We start from the raw sequence: 17,588 nt of genomic DNA, 5'->3' as shown, positions 1-17,588 counted from the left end.
AAACGGCTAAAAACGGTCAATTTTTTGTTAACTGGTTTTGGTGAAAAATTTACGAATCTCAAATGACTGTTTTATCCAAACCATAAGGTCTTTTATAGCATTGCCCCTATAAAACGCATACGTTTAGCATATGAAGTTCCCTAAGATTGAGCGGGCATATAGTACAGATCATTATCTTAAGGGAACATTTTGGCTAAACTACATAAATAAGGGATGAAAAGCAAACAATGTACCGGAAACAAACAAAACTTAACGGCGAACTCTAATTTCAATTTGCCATTCTCTCTCGACGACCAACGTCCCAGTCACCGATAGCCGGCGATCATTACCGGTAATCTGCCAATGCCACAACAGTTTTTCTATCCCCCTTATTCGTTTGTCTGCAATCTTTAATATCCATTGCATATCTCATAATATTGATCGATTTAATGGGAAATGTACGATCTTTATTAATAATTTCATTGGGGTTTCTCATATACCTGTTCGAATTCTCCGTATCTGATCCGGATTCCAGCCACAATTGTCCCAAAACCAACACGTCTTTACTTCATTTCACAAGCCAGTTCGTTATGTCTCAGCATCAGCTAAGAGGGTATTTTAGTATAATTGATGATTGTTCTTTTAAGGTTAGCAAATTCGATATGCTCTCTGGGGGGTCTGATGTTTATTGGTGGGGTGCTGTTGGTGATAATTATGAGAATTTAACATCTGGGTTTGTTATCTCTGATGAAAAACTCAACACAAGCACTTATAAAAATGATAGCTTTAATGTTACTTTGATGAGTAATGTTACTTGGGATGATATCAGGGTCGTATCTGTTTGGAAGAAATCAATGGCTTCTGATTTCGGGCATTTGGTGTTGAAGGAAATGACTGAATCCCCCTCCCCCTCCCCCTCCCCCTCCCCTGCTCCTGCCCCTGCCCCATCAACCATTAATTTTACTGGGAGTTCTGTTGTTGAGTTTGATGGAGAGCCTACTATGTTTGATAATTGTAAAGTTTTATCAGACACTTATAGGTTAAGGTGGACATTGAGAGAAGATGATAATGTGATTGATATCGGGCTTGAGGGGGCAATTGATATTGGAAACTATATGGCTTTTGGATGGGCAGATCCGTCCAACAAAAAAGATTATATGCTTGGTGCTGACGTGGCAGTGACTGGTTTTACTGAAGAGGGAATGCCTTTTGTGGATGATTATCATATCACTAAGTATAGTGCATGTATGAAAAACAAGAATGGTAGAGCTGAAGGTGTTTGTCCAGACATCATGTATCATAATGATAATAAGGTCAACAACACAATATTGGTTTATGGACATAGGAAAGATGGTGTCTCATTTATTCGATATCAAAGACCAATAAAATCTATTGACAAAAACTACGATTGGGATGTAGATCTAAAAAAGAACATGACATGTATATGGGCTTTAGGTTCAATCAGGCCACCTGATTCCATCCAACCTCTTTACCTTCCTGAAAACCATGGCAAGACTTATGGTCATGTTGATGTCAATATTTCAGAGAGTGTCAACGAATGCTCGGGCCCACTTGATGCCAACAACAAACAAGATCAAGATCTTTTAATCGCCGAAAAAAACGAGCCACTAGTTGTAACTTTAGGTCCAGCTTTACATTACCCAAATCCACCAAACCCTTCTAAGGTTCTTTACATTAACAAGAAAGAATCACCTCTTTTGAGAATCGAAAGGGGTGTTCCTGTAAAGTTCTCAATACAAGCTGGTCATAATGTGGCATTTTACATCACTTCTGATCCAATTGGTGGAAATGCAATGAGTAGAAATGTATCAGAAACGGTTTATGCAGGTGGACAAATGGCACATGGAGTACAATCAAAGCCGGAAGAGTTAGAATGGTCACCCGATCGAAATATTCCTAATGAAATCTACTATCAATCTCTTTACACCCCAAAAATGGGGTGGAAAATAGAAGTTGTAGATGGAGGGCTTAGTGATATGTATAACAATAGTGTTTTATTAGATGATCAACAAGTTACATTCTATTGGACACTTTCAAAGAAGTCGATATCTATTGCAGCTAGAAGTGAGAAGAAAACGGGGTATCTTGCTATTGGGTTTGGAGAAAAAATGAAGAATAGTTTCGCGTATGTGGGATGGGTTGATGGAAATGGAACTGGACGTGTGAATACGTATTGGATTGATGGAAATAACGTGCAAAGTATACATCCCACCAATGAAAACTTGACATATGTAAGATGCAAAAGTGAACAAGGAATCATAACTCTAGAATTCTCCCGACCTTTGAAGCCAGAATGTGATGGAGATAAAAAGGTGGAATGTAAAAACATTGTGGAGCCCACGTCTCTTCTTAAAGTGATATGGGCAATGGGGGCAAAATGGTCTGCAGATAATTTGACTGATAGTAATATGCATTCAAGCACAAGTAGTAAAGCTGTTAGGGTTTCACTTTTACGTGGTTCGGCTGAAGCTGATGAGGATTTAAAACCTGTTTTAGCTGTGCATGGTTTCATGATGTTTCTTGCATGGGGTATGTTTCTGCCAGGTGGCGTATTGGCTGCTCGATATATGAAAAATTTTAATGGAGATTTCTGGTTCAAGATTCATGTTTATTCACAGTGTTCAGGGTTGACAATTACTTTCCTTGGGATTCTTTTTGCTGCAGCTGAAGTTCGGGGTTTACATCTTCACTCATTACATGTCAAATTTGGAATCTTGACCTTAATATTGGGTTTTATACAACCGATTAACGCGTACTTTAGACCTAAAGAAGCTCCTGATGGTGAACAACCGTTGCGCCAAAGGGTAGTTTGGGAATATATGCATGGTTATGCTGGAAAATTGGCTGTTTGTATTGGGGTTATTTCTATTTTTACTGGGTTGAAGCATTTAGGGGATAGGTATAATGCTGAAAATGTTAAGGGGTTGACTTGTGCTTTGGTGATTTGGGTTTTGGTGGGTGTTGTTAGTGTTTTATACTTGGAATATGTTCGGGGAAGGAGTGTAAGAGAGAGAAGTGGAGGGAGAGGTAATTTTGTTTTGGGTGATGGTGAAGATGAGGAAACTGATCTTTTAAGTCCAAGCACGATAGATGAAGGAAATATGGAAAGAATTATGGGTTCTTCAGTAAGAAAGGAAATTCAGCTGGAACCTTTGGGCAGATAGGATTTTTATATAAAAAAAATAGGCGTTTTTAGCAGATTTTTTTTTTCTAATTCATTGATGCAAACTGCCATTGTTTGTTCTTGGAAGGCTTCTAGGGTCAACTTAGAACGATGTTTGATTCTCTGGAGGCAAAATGATACGTAGTGTGGTTTTGGATGCTACTCAGGTACTGTTTTTACCTTAGTTAAGGTCTTACTAATACTGCAAAACTTTGACTTTTTCCATTTGGTTTTTGATATTCTTGCAGATTAGTATGCATTTGTGCTGTTGCAGGTCAATTTTCTTCTAAATCTCCAGGTAACTATTTTGGTCCTTGATAACTCTTTACTTGTAAATATGCTTTTTATGCTGGTTGTATTTCTATGGAATATGTGTTGGAGTTGATTTAAAGAATTAAGAGTATCAAAAGAAAACTTTCGATAATCTCAACGATCTTGTAGGACTCACTTTCCTCGATAAACAATTCGAAGATATACGCCTTCGTTGCACAAACCTTTTTTGGATGGTTTTCTGCATAAAAACTTGAAGAATCACTAAAATTCTATGTGTGTTTTCTTTCTCAAGTATGAAAACTGATTTTCGAGAATATAAATATTATTTTTCATGCCAATTGGATAAACATAGAAATTGGCGGTTAGAAGTATTTAGATGGTAGTTTTGGTGCAATTGACAAATTGACATAAGAGTCGAGCGGTTATATCCGCCAACAAGGTTAGACGAATTCATTGGATCTATTAATACCATTGTTGCCCTATGCTTGATCCCATTGTCAATTTGCTAGAAATCCATGCCATCTTAGGATAAATCCAATTATACGAGGGTATACTCACACCTCCAAACTCGCATTATACTAGATACTAAATCTGTCAGGCCTCAAGTTAATCCCGATCACACCAAATGTTATGACACTAATTCTAATTATGTGAGCGTTTACTCCACTCTTGAAGATAATATATATAGAAGTTTCTACACTACTCCAATGTCGATATCTGACACTATTACAAGCAGTGTGTGGTATTCATTTATGAGGAATCCAAAGCCAAGCCCGAGCTTTTTAAAGCGGCAAAACTTGAGATTATAGGTAATCCTTTTATTCATGCATCTAAACATGTATTTCTTTTTTCAAAAGAACTACTAAGAAAAAAAAATCAATCTCTTATCCACTTGCACTTGATGGTCCGACCCTTCAAACACATATCTTGGGATGATGTAAACACTTGTGTTCCAGTCGCTACATGTAAGGCTTCCACATTGAATTCAACGCCTGATATTTTATTAGAGGAAAATTGAGATTCCCACCCTAAGAGATTTCAAATGGGCTTTAGCCACATCTATATTACCGATTTGTGTATCAAATCCCCTATTTCTAGATAACCGCTTCGTTAAGGGTCTTTCATATTCTTTTGAGTTAGAACAAATCCCATGAAAATCAGGTCGTGTGTCATCAACTTGCACACCAGGCTATTTCTAACGCCTAGTGTCGAGACATGCTATTATACACTTGGTTATAATCCTTATCCAAACTAGGATCACTACCATAATATATAGAAATAAGTGAAATCGGTTTCGAGCGTAGTAAAATATCATGGATTAGGTTTCTTAGCACTCTGTCTCTTTACTACTGACAACAAAGGTTGTAAACTTCGACTTTATTGTCGAATTAGCAATACACATTTTCCTTTTAGAAACCAGTGAAATGGTACCTCTCTGAAGAAAGAACACCCAACCACTCGTAAGAGAAAAAATCTTCTACATTGATAATCCAACTTGCATTTGTAGTCAAAGGAAATCGGACATATGACAAACCACAATCCATAGTTTTATTGAGTTATTTAAGCACCCATCGTATAACTAGCCAATGATGACTACTAGGGTTACTAGTGAACCTACTAAGCACCCATCGTATAACTAATTATTTAAGCACCCATCATACATTAAGCAGCCACTCGCTTTTGAATATACTTGCTTTTGAATATACGAGTTTTGATACCACTTTCTCGTATTTAGTCATAAGCTTCTCACTCTTATCCATACGAGTTCTAACCAAAGAAAAATTTCGACAACTGAATTTCTTTAAGCCCTTTCTCAATATAATGAGATTGTGTAATTGAAATTCCTTTGCTATAACGTATGATCTTAATTCCAAGGATCATATCCGCTTCCTCCTTTCATGGAGAATCTTGATGACAAAAATTCATTAGTTAAATCAACTTTTCTTTGGTTTGTTCTGAAGAACAATTGTCATCAACATATAAACAAATGATTAATTTATTAGTAGACTAAGTAAATTTGCTTTATACACACTTATCCGATCTGTGTGGAACAACACCACTCGACAAGATAACCTCGCCAAACTTTTGATGTCATTTTTAAGTTCATATAGAGATTTAACCAACTTACACTCGTTATGTTCATTATTACCTATGGTGAAACCGGTTACTATACACCTCCTTTTTTATGTCACCATTCATGAATGTTGTTTTGACGTTCATTCAGTGAATCACTCGATTATGAATAGCCTCCAAGTCTAGTTGAAATCTAATAGTGGAGATACGTGCTATCAGAGCTTATATACATAGAAATTGCCAATTCAAAGTTTTTGTCTAAAGATACTCAAGCCTTGTACTTATATAGTTCTCTCTACTTTCATCTTCCTTTAGGGATTTACTTATAATCTAATGGTTTGCAACTGCATGGAAGATCTGATAATACCCAAGTATTATGTCCCGTGATGGCTTTCGTCATTGATTGCATCTTTGCAGAAAGCAACATCTTCAGAGTCTACTGCCTCATTGGATCTTTTTGGAACCTCGTCTATACAAACACAATACGATTATATGGAAGTAACCTCATCTATAGGACCCCTTATAGTTGAACATCAGGAACAAATGATGTTGCTTTCCTTTCATTTGGCTCATATGGTTGTAGATGGACTCATTAGGAGTAAATTTCCAGTCATCTTCCTTGTTAGTTCCACTTTTACTTGAAACCAAGTCTTTTGATCTATGTATAAATGAGAATCCAGTCTCATAAAAAATTGCATCTCCTGATTCTATTACGGTATTAACCGAAATAGATTCATGGACTCTATAACATAACCATTATAAGTCGTGGAATGCTTGACTTATAAAATTAAATACAATATATACCTCTTTCACTAATTTTTTTTGTTTGATTGGTGTTACGACCATCTCAAATCCATAACCTCAAACATAACTCAATTTTTGTTTTTCTGTGAACTACAGAATTAATACAGAGATACACTGTTTCTTTTGTTTGGAACTGTATCTAAAAAAATAGCAAGTCATTAACATGGCTTTGCCCTAAAACCCCTCCTCACTCAAACCCGAATAAGACAATATGGAATTAACCGTTTCAGTGAGAACTCTATTTGTCATCTTTGGCACACCTTTTTTTTTATTGTGTATAAGGAATTAAGGATTCGAAGTATCATGTATTAAGCCTACGATTGAACATACATTGGATCGTAATACTCTCCATTGCTTTCGGTGTGAAGTCTCTTAATTAAGTTACTTTGTTGCAACTCAACTTCATTTTATACAATCTTAAATTTATTTATGGCATTGTCTTTAGCATGTAGTAATATACATAGCAAAACCGGTGTATGGTCTTCAATAAATGCGACAACATAGTTCTTGTTTCCTAAAGACTAGTCGGTATGTAAACCACATAGGTCTCTCGCTCTAACAAAACCTAAGCTTGCCTAGTTATTGTAGATAACATTCATTTTTTGTACTTGCCAATTAGTGTCAAAAGCTAGAATAAAATTACTTTTAGGCATTTCAAACAACTGCTTATAATAAACATGTTATAAACGAGTATGCCAAAGAAAACCACACTTAGATGATATACATATGTATCAGATTAAATCCCTTATTTATAACCACATTTGTTCAACAAACTTCCAAAAGCTAAATCTTTCCTAATCGTTGAAACATGAACGTAGGAAAGATCAAGATCTTTTTTTCAGGGCTAAACTCTAATACCACTAATCCTTCACCAAGAATGAGAGAGATAGAGTATTTCACTTGTTATGACATATATTCATATGCCTTGAACCGTTTTTTTATTTTAGCATACATGACTTGTTCCAGTTTTGTTAATCCACAAAGCCAAATCAACATTATCAATATGATATGTAAGAAATTTGTTGGTAAAGTTGTTTTTCCGAAACCATTCTTGCCTTGGCTAATTGACAATCATAATTGAAGTCAAAGGATTTGCCACATATCCAACACATTGTGTTACTTAGGTTTATCTAAAACCACCTTTCCCTTAATCCCTTCTTCCACTATATTCACCGTAAAGCGACTCTGAAACATCTTTTTTCTTAGGTTTGTCATTTCTTGTGTCGGGAGGGATTCTAATGAATCACGATTTGTACCAAAGGCATCTCTTCCTTTTTGTGTATGAACACATGCTTTCTAATAACATGGCAACTTGACAATCACACTAGATACTAAGATGACTCATTGATCTTCATGTTGACTCATTGTACTCATCATCCTCTCACTAGCTCCCTAGTCATGTTGCCTCAAGAGATTCACCTTCCATGATCTCCAACATGGGGATACTCCAACACATACACAACTTCATTGCAGTAAGGAAGAAGTACATTTTCTTTTGCCATATCTAGAAGCCATTTCCTTCAAGCTCAACCAACTTGTTGAATTCCGCCATGATAGTCACTAAATTTAGATTGTTGGAGTTGATTGAAAGGGTTAATAGTGTCAAAAGAAAACTCGAATAATCTCAATAATCACATAGGAATCATTTTCTTGAAGAAATAATTCAACCCTATACAATTTGGGTTACACAAACTCTTTGTGATAATGAAATAGAGCACTCAAACGCCTAGCACAAAAAAATAACAAAATCACTGAAGTGCATGTGTGTTTTCTTGTTCAAGTGAGACCATAAACATTTATCTGTTAGCATTATAAATTAGTTTGGGCTTATTTTATAATATTGTGCTTTTTGTTTAGCCCTTTAGCTTGGTTAACCATAGATAATTTTCCTATTTATAAACTTATTTCACATTCTGTCTTTTTATAGTTTTCTTTCAATATTGAAACTCTAGCCGTTTTCTCTTTAGATTGTTATTAGTTTACACATTATCGACAAAAGTAGTGTTTTTGCAGTTTGGCATAATTGATGGAACGACGTGGCCGAAAGGAGAAATATGTGTTTCGATCTTTTCTATAGCATGATTATATGTTGTTCTTGCTAATCTTGATAGATATCTTGAACCTGCAATGTGTTGATGTTAGAGTGTTATAGAAATTATCCCCCAAAATTGCATTCTAATCAACAGTTACACCAAGTTGGGTTCTTGTGGTTTTTATATAGATTTAATCCATTGTTAGATTGTTTCTATCTCTCTACACCATTTGATGACTCTAACATCATGATGCTCATTGTGTGGTATATTTTCATGTAGAACATTTCCATTACAAAGGGATGATTCTTGGAGCAGAGATTAAACATCAATGGAGGCTGTTTTGCATCTTGTACACAAAACTTGATTCGTATATGTTATTGTTAACATTATCAATTTTCAGCTTTTTATTGTGTTTTATAGCTGATTATGAATTGAAATTATTTCAAAAAAAAATGCAATATTTTACTTCATATGCCTAATATATTATAACCTGTATATCTTTCTACATCATGATTCAAAACTGTTCATACAAACAATTAAAACAAGAATATACAGTACTCAAACATGATCAAACACATCTAAAGATGCAACATTTTTTAACCGAAAACAAAACATAAATTTAATAATTTTGAACCTCCGTTTCCACACCTAAACCATATAAAACACCAGCATACTTCTCAGTGGATCCATTAAAGTAACTTTCTTTCAATTTCTTGAAAGCATGAGAAGTAAGCAAACTATCGGATCCTGCTTGATGACAAACACCGATTCTTTTAACTTCCAAGATCTCTGCAAGTTTATTCAAACCACCATGAAGATGATTGCAAAACCTCATTAAATGTTTGATATCATAAATGATTGGGAAGTAAATCCTGATCAAATTAAAGAACCCCATTTGAGATTCAGGCAATTCCTTTCGTGTCAATAACTTAAGCAAATACCCGAAATCATACCCACTATGAAAAGTCACCCAACAAACATTACCATTCAAAACAATCCCAGATGACATTAAAAGCTCCCCAAATCGATTTGCATCAATACCCTCTTGTGTATTCTTTTTGAAATCAATCCCACACAGTTTCAACATCTCAATGGAATCATTTGCAAAGATGTCTTCATTAACGTTAAATTCCCTGAAATTGAATTGCCAAATGCAGTGTTTTTCAGTCCCACAAGTGGGAAGATTTCCATCCTCATCGGAAAATGTTAAACCCAATTGAATCAATTTCAACATATCAACATTATCCTTCAACGTATGATAATTATAGTCATTTATATTCTTGAATTGTGCCAAAGGGCGAAGGACAACACCAGGGAATTCAGTATCCATTGCAATATAAGGGTAATCATCAACAATCTCTCGAATCAAAGCAAACTCTTCTTCAAGATTATAATCCCATACCTCCCTGATTTCAACGGAATCGCTTTTGGGCAGTAAAATAGACATATTAAATCGACAATTTTCCAGCTGGATCTGCAATACCCAGAAAAAGAAAAAAAAAAAAAAAACCCTAATTTCAAGCTCAAACCCAGAAATATAAACAGGGAAAAATCTAAAAACTTCGATAATAATAGATCTTGAAGATTGAGAACAGGATTGAAGGGTATACGTATATAATTTCAAGATTGCAAAAAGATGTTACCTTTTGGGGTTTGAGAAGAGATCTTGTAGTTGTGAACACTTAAATCGTTTCTGGCTTTCTAGATTCGAAGTGTTTAATCGACGATTCTTTCTTGATTTAAAGGGTTGAAAGAGATGGAGCCTTCCTAGTTCCTCCAGCTGAGCTAGAGAGACGGGGCGAAGTTTGGGGGTGGGTTGGAAAGCTCCTGCAATCGACTTGGATAGGCTAAGTGGGGAAACGATATAAGGTAAAGTACAGTGTCAAAACTAAAAAAACATCAACGGCGTCCTTTACCTTCAACCAGGAGGAAAGCCCACGCTTTCCCAGTAACATTTTTGTGTGTTGTTTATGTCAAATATAAAAATTTAGACGGAATGACCAAAAGTATTAAAATGTTAAAATGTTTTTTTAATTTAACTACCACCTAACATCCATATATTATCTAATGGCAACCATCGAATTACACACTTCTATGAATTACACACATCTATCGAGATTGAAAAGTAAACTTTGAATGACAATTTAAATAGATAATCATCATTCATTTGTTTCCATATAAATTGTCATTCACGGTTCACTTTTTCACATTCGATGGATGTGTGTTAGCCGATGGTTATTACCATGTGATGTATGAATGTTGTGGTAGTTAGGTTTAACAACATAATAGGAACATCAACATTAAAGGAACACTCAATGAGTACATCTCACCATCATTCCCACAACGATGCTTAGGAGGAACGTAGAAAGTTTAAAGTGACCAACAAGCAATAAAGAAGTGCTTAGTCCACCACTTTATTCCTAGAAATTAGCAACAAATATATTTCCTTTGTTTATAATAAAAATATTTGTTATGTTAATGAATTATTTGTTAATAATAATATCCATTAACTTCATGGTAATTTTTAGAAAAGTTCAAATATTTTGGTTATTGGATAATTTTCAGAAAAGTACCAAAATTTTGATCAAACTAATTAAAAGGGACAGAATACTAACTAAATCTGTGAAACCAGCTGAAAAGGGTTTTTTCGAAGTTTTAGCAGGTATTCTGTGATTTTCTGTAAAACAAAAATTAGTTTGGGACTTTTTCATAAATTTGACTAAAATATTATGACTTTTCTGGAGATTTACCTTGTAATTAAAACAAAAATAAAAATAAAATGGACACCAACATCTCCTCCACCACCCACCTCTCCCTCTATTATTCTTTTTCCACAACTTTACTCTTTCATCATCGGTGATTAAATGTAGGTCTTAGTACGAGTTTAACAAACAAGAAATATTGGCAACATTTAAAGTTGACAACTACTTGAAATCTAACATAAGACGTCATGTCACTACATACTACATACTCTCTTCGGTCACCATTGAGCCAAAAATAGGTTATTTGAAACCACGTTTTAAAACTCTTCTTCCTTTAAGGGGTATTGCCACAAAACTCCTTAAGTTTGATAAATAATAACAGTTTGTGTTTTACCCTAACTCTAAATTTATGTTTATTAATCCCTAATATTAATATCTAACAGACTCCTGTCAAATTTGTCTTTTTTATCAGGTCAAATGGTCAATCAAATATTTGTCGGTTACCTTGCCATCTTGAAAGCTTGTGTGGCAGATGACGTGTAATGTTGACAATGATAGAGGGAAATTACCCTTCCGTTGAACTCTATTGCAATTTTGTATAAGATCTGTAAACTAATTTATATAATATAAAGTGCCTCTAATTACTTAAAAAATCAAGCAGGTTTAGGTAAGAAAAAGGTATAGGTGTGTGGCCGGGATTCAAACCCCATACCTCACAAACACAAAATAATCCCCTAGGACATTCGTCATTCCCACAACCCCATATTGCTTCTTTAATTTCATCGGTAGTGAATGCGCCTCCACACCGTAATGATCACTGTAAGAAAGAACCCAAAATTTATTGCTCCTGAGATGTTGTCTATGATGATGCAACTCTTTAAACTTAAGCTTAAAGAAAGTGTAAATCTCACGTTTGATTTTGACTGGATTGGCGACCCAAACTCGACTAATGTTTAACCCATGGTTGCGGGAACGTTTGAGATTCATATTAACAAGCCCTTGAAAAAAACTTGTATTCTCGTCCCCTTCAAGCCCCCACATGCACCTTGCTTTCTGTCTAATGTCAAGTATCTTAGATTTTTTAAGGTCTTGAATTTTTAATATAGTATCATTTCTTTCCTTGATAAAATCGGCATCTGGCTTTCAGCCAAGACATCCAAAGCGACCACTTTGGTTTTGAGAGTAACAATTTTGTCTATATTGAAGTTTTTGATATAAATATGCCAACTTTTAATGTCATTTTTAAGCACTCTAAGCTTTCGAGAGATTTTTTCAACTCTAGAAAAAACTGTCAAATTGGGACGCGTATTGACCCAAGAATCCCTGACCACGACAGCTAACTCGTCGTATTGGAGCTAAGAGGGAAAAAAAGGAATGACAGAGGACCGAAATTCGGGCTATTCAAGTCAAGTAAAACCGGACAGGGGTCGGAGTATAGTCGCATCAAGGCTAGGGTAGACGAGTTGGGCCAAAAATGATAGAACTTATCTGAGACTAAGAACCTATCCAATTTACTAAATTTTGCAAGTATCTGTAGTCGTCCGAGTATATTTCCTTCATCCAAGATTTAGCTCCACAAGACCCGAAGACGAGATGAATGAGTTGAAAATGTGAGCACCTCGTGCTGAGAAGTATGACCATTTCCGTTCGTCAATGTTTCGAACTTTATTGAAGTGGCCACATAAGATCTAATTTTTTTGGGCAATCGAAATCATAGCAGATAACTGATCCCAAAGTAAAGATTTCCTGCATACCTAATGGGCATAAATATTCACTAAAGCATACGGACATTTGATGGATTTCCAAGTTCTTGTAACCACTAGGAACCATCTATATTTGTGAATTGAATCCATTTCGAGGAAGGAGGGATCCCAGACTACCCCCCCCCCCCCCCCCCGGTGTTACCAAAAGAACCAACAAAAGAAGATTGAAAATGTATATTTCCCCAAAAAGAATGGATACATGAATCATTTATGATTTCCGCTTTGGTTTCATGGATGCACAAATAGTTGATCTCGTAAATACCGATTAAGTCTTAGATCTAGTTCCTTTTTACATCCTTCCCTACCCCATTAATGTTAATTGAGAGACATTTAGAGGGTGTTTGATATTTAGCTTTTAAATGGCAAAAGTCAATAAGTAAATAAGTTAAAAAGTGTTTGGCTTAAAATTGTCTTCTATTTTGTTTTACTTTATATATATATATATATATATATATATATATATATATATATATATATATATATATATATATATATATATATATATATATATCATAATAAGTTATAAGTCAGTTCAAAAAGTCACAATTTGCCACTTTTTGAAAACTCTTTTTCAAATGCTAAACAAAAGGAGTTGTAAAAGTTCTTATTAGGTATCTAAACACTTTTTTTATTTATTGATTTTTCAAGAAATCAATAAGTTAATAAAGAGTTTTTAGATGAACACCCAAACACTATTCATGGATTACTTGTGGCACCTTTCTTAATCAAAACATCTTTGACCATGTCTTCAAAATTCCTTAAATCGATCCCGAAGTTGGCTCCAACTTCAGTGATGAAGATAATTTCTTTGGATATGGTTATATTGTGGTTCCTGTTATTATCAGCAGCGAGATCTGTCTTAGTAGCATGAAGCCCATTTTTTATTTTTCGATTAGCACTACTGATTTTGTTTAGAGTTTGAGAGGGCAGTATCGTCCCTATCCGTGAGGAACGTATTATCTTTAACCCCACCTGATAGGTGCATGTGTCTACATCTAAATCTGTTCTAAATTCGAGACTGGTCCCAAAAAAGATTTGACCGAAAGAGATCGATCTGAAAAAAGACCGGACCAAAAAAGACCGCTCCGAGACCGACCACAAAAAGACTAGACCGTTTCGATACAAACCCAATACCGGCACGGGACCGCAATGTGCAGGTCTACTTGGTGGATTTAAGCTGATTGGGCTATTACCGAAGAATAAGCAAGCAGGCCAATAGAGACTGAACTATGGTAATATGATCTTTTAGGCGAGGTGGGCTTATTTGAGGAATAATTGGGCTTGGAGGGTCCATGATCGTTAAACCCCATGCGTTGAGCTTTTTCTATGGCAGGCGAAAGTCGTCAACATCTCCTTCAGTGTACAATGCTCTATTTTTGTTTCCCACTGAGTTGTTGTCGCTGACCAGGTCGTTGTTCAGCGGATTAGATGACAATGTCGCCGGAGTTTCTACCGGAAAATTCTCTTCCTCCCAATATCCGTCATCGTAATTTTCTCCAAAGAATTCACTTTGGGCAAAAATAGGCGCCCATTCAAAGGAGTCTACCGCTTTCTCCACTACTCTGATCACAAATTTCTCCCCATCCACTAAGACATTGATGGTTTCTTGAATCCAGTTACTGAAAGAAGTTGCGATGCCTAGATTTCCAACCGCTTTGTTGTTGGCTCTTCACAAGCCTGTAGCAATGAAACAGTAACAAAGCAAAAAACAGAGCACAATGCTTAAAGCTGGAAGCTTTTTATTTACTGAATTGTAAAATGGAGGTGATAACCTCAACGTACATACTGCTAAGCTATTTAAACTCAAAAAATGCTAAAAAGACTGCAACTACCCCTAATGGCATATGACCTGGACTCTACAGCCAACATGGCTTTGATTTATTCAAAAGAAACTCAAACACGTGACATAAACTAAAATAATAACAATTTCTGAATTACACTAACATTTTCCTCCTTAATTCAGAAATCATACCTTCACTACTCCAAGGAGACTTCACATTTCCTCAAACTTCAATCTTCCCAGTGACTTGGTCAGAACATCAGCTTTCTGTTCCTTGCTACAGACATGAGTGACTGAAATGTCCCCATTCTCAACACATTCTCCGATGAAGTGGAAGTGAATGTCTATATGCTTGCTTCTGCCATGGAAGACTGGGTTCTTCATCAAATCGAGTGCTGATTTGTTATCAACTTTCAGCTCAACAGGTGGTATCTTTTTCCCGGTTACTTCACTTAGTAGTCTCCTTAGCCAAATCCCTTGACAGGCTGCCATTGTGGAAGCCATGAATTCAGCTTCACAAGTGGAGAGAGCCACACATCTTTGCTTCTGTGATGCCCACGTGATCAGATTTTCATTCACATAGAATGCCATGCCACCAGTGCTCTTCCGATTATTGACGTCATTTGTTAAGTCACTGTCTGTATACCTTTTTAGTGTGACTGGTCCCTCTCCTTTTAAGTACTTCAAGCCAAAATCCAGAGTGCCCTTTATATACCTTAAAATACCATTTACTGCTTGTAAGTGATTCACAGTTGGCTTCTCCATGAATCGACTTACAATTCCCACAACAAAGGTTATATCTGGCCTGGTATGAGTTAAATACCTCAGCCCACCAACTATACTTCGATACTCTGTGGGGTTCACCAATTCAGATTCATCTTCTTTTCGGAGCTTGAGCTTGTGTTCCATAGGGGTCTTTGTGGGATTACAATCTTGCATACCTGTTTTGATAAGCAAGTTTTTGGCATATGACTCCTGTTTCAGGGTAATCCCATCTCCTTTTTGGTTCACTTCAATTCCCAAGTAATGAGTCAAGAGACCCAAATCACTTATTTCAAACTTGGTATTCATGTCCTTTTTGAACATTTGGACACTTTTAGGGCAACTTCTTGTCACAAGCAGGTCACCTACATACACTCCTACAATTAAGGTATTCCCCTCATACCTCTTGGTGTAGACTGAGTACTCATGGGCACACCTTGTGAAGCCAATATTCTTTAGATGTCGATCCAGGAAAGCATTCCAAGCCCTAGGAGCTTGTTTGAGCCCGTAAAGGGCTTTGGATAGCATATACACCTTGTGAGCTTGGCCTTTCTTCTGATAGCCATCAGGTTGACTAACGTAAACCTCATCTTTCAGGCTTCCATTTAAGAATGCTGATTTGACATCCAGATGGTGAACCTTCCACCCATTTGAACCTGATAGGGCTAGGATGAGGCGAATTGTGTCGATTCTGGCCACTGGGGCAAATACCTCATCATAATCGATCCCGTGCCTTTGGACGTACCCCTTCGCTACAATCTTGGCTTTGTGCTTGACAATTTTTCCACTTGGATCCTTTTTCAATTTGAAGACCCACTTCAAGCCAATAGCCTTACGATTCTTTGGAAGATCGACCAGGCTCCACGTGTTGTTTCTTTCGATCGATGCTAATTCTGCATCCATTGCATCTCGCCATTCCTTTTTCCTACTAGCCTCCTGGTACGATGTGGGTTCTTCATCGTTTCGAATCAACATTAGTTCTTCAGGGGGTAAATGAATTTCATCGGTGCTTTCGTACAGGTCTGTTAGTAACCTGAATCGCTTTGGAGCACCACCACCCGTCGAGCTAGAAACGGTGCTCAGAGTCGCTGATTGAGTCGATGGGGCGATCGTAATGGGAGAATTATGTGCGACTGGGGTATTTGAGAGTATCGGACTACCCGGTGGGCTTGATTGTGATTAACCCGATACATTGGACTGCAGACTGTCGGCCCAATTAGATGATGATGACCCAATTTGCTGATCTGGAGTATCAGGGACCCATTCTCCTTCACCGTCCCACTCGCCTTCATCTTCATAGAAGCCATCATCGAGGTCGAAGCCTTCAACTGTAAAGGATACTGCTGGTGTCGCTTTGATCTTTTGACTTTTCTCCCACAGCCAATTTCGATTTTCTTCGAATACGACATCTCGACTCACGTAAACTTTCCCTGAATCTGGGTCCAGAAGCCTGTATGCTTTCGAGCCTTTTTCAGTTCCAAGATGGACCAGGGGCATACTTCTATCTTCTAGTTTCTTCAAATTCCCTTTGACAATTTTCATGTGAGCTACACAACCGAACACCCTGAGATGCGCTATATGTGGCTTTCTCCCAGACCATGCTTCATAGGGAGTCATATCCTTCAAGGCTTTCGTGTGAGCTCTGTTCAAGACATAAACATAGTATGATACAGCTTCTCCCCACAATGCATTGGGCACGGACATTGTCTTTAAGTTGCACCTCACCATCTCCAATACAATCCGATTACGTCTCTCTACTACTCCATTTTGCTGTGGAGAGTAGGGAGACGTGTACTGTCTCTCCAGCCCAGTTTCTTCACAGTACCTCGTGAATTCCTTTGATAAGAACTCTCCTCCACGATCGGTTCTGAACACTTTCACTTTCTCCCCTGCTTCAGTCTCTACGTTGCTTCTAAAGTTCTTAAACACTTGTAGAGCTTCATCTTTAGACTTCAACAAGTACACCCACATCACTCTACTAAAATCATCAACCATCAACATGAAATATCTATTACCAGAGGGTGTTGGAGGAGTAACTGGCCCACATAAATCACCATAGATCAACTCAAGCTTCTTGTTTGCCCTGAATTTCGTCTGAACTGGAAATGGATCTCTTGCTTGTTTTCCCACCAAACAACCTTCACACGGTTGTGAGGGAATCTTTATTTGTGGCACACCTTCGATCATCTTCTTATCAATCATCAGCTTCATTGAATTGAAATTTACATGCCCCAT

At 36.8% G+C, this 17,588-nt stretch overlaps 2 pseudogenes across 2 annotated transcripts; one reads left to right on the top strand and one right to left on the bottom strand.

Moving 5' to 3' along the window:
* The first annotated feature begins 289 nt into the window (after positions 1-289).
* LOC145105414 (cytochrome b561, DM13 and DOMON domain-containing protein At5g54830 pseudogene) lies at positions 290-8,691 on the top strand (annotated as a pseudogene). The gene is made up of 3 exons (XR_013707305.1): positions 290-3,330; positions 3,412-3,461; positions 8,626-8,691. The product of XR_013707305.1 is annotated as a cytochrome b561, DM13 and DOMON domain-containing protein At5g54830 pseudogene (transcript).
* Positions 8,692-8,806: 115 nt separating this feature from the next.
* Positions 8,807-10,279, bottom strand: LOC145149058 (putative CCR4-associated factor 1 homolog 10 pseudogene; annotated as a pseudogene). The gene is made up of 2 exons (XR_013729925.1): positions 9,990-10,279; positions 8,807-9,820 (listed from the first exon to the last, which is right to left on the bottom strand). The product of XR_013729925.1 is annotated as a putative CCR4-associated factor 1 homolog 10 pseudogene (transcript).
* Positions 10,280-17,588: the final 7,309 nt, after the last annotated feature.

Source organism: Lactuca virosa, chromosome 1, assembly GCF_052849685.1.
Source record: "Lactuca virosa cultivar CGN04683 chromosome 1, Lactuca_virosa_CGN04683_v6, whole genome shotgun sequence".
NCBI classification, from domain to species: domain Eukaryota; kingdom Viridiplantae; phylum Streptophyta; class Magnoliopsida; order Asterales; family Asteraceae; genus Lactuca; species Lactuca virosa.
This window is presented reverse-complemented; position numbering and strand designations above follow the sequence as displayed.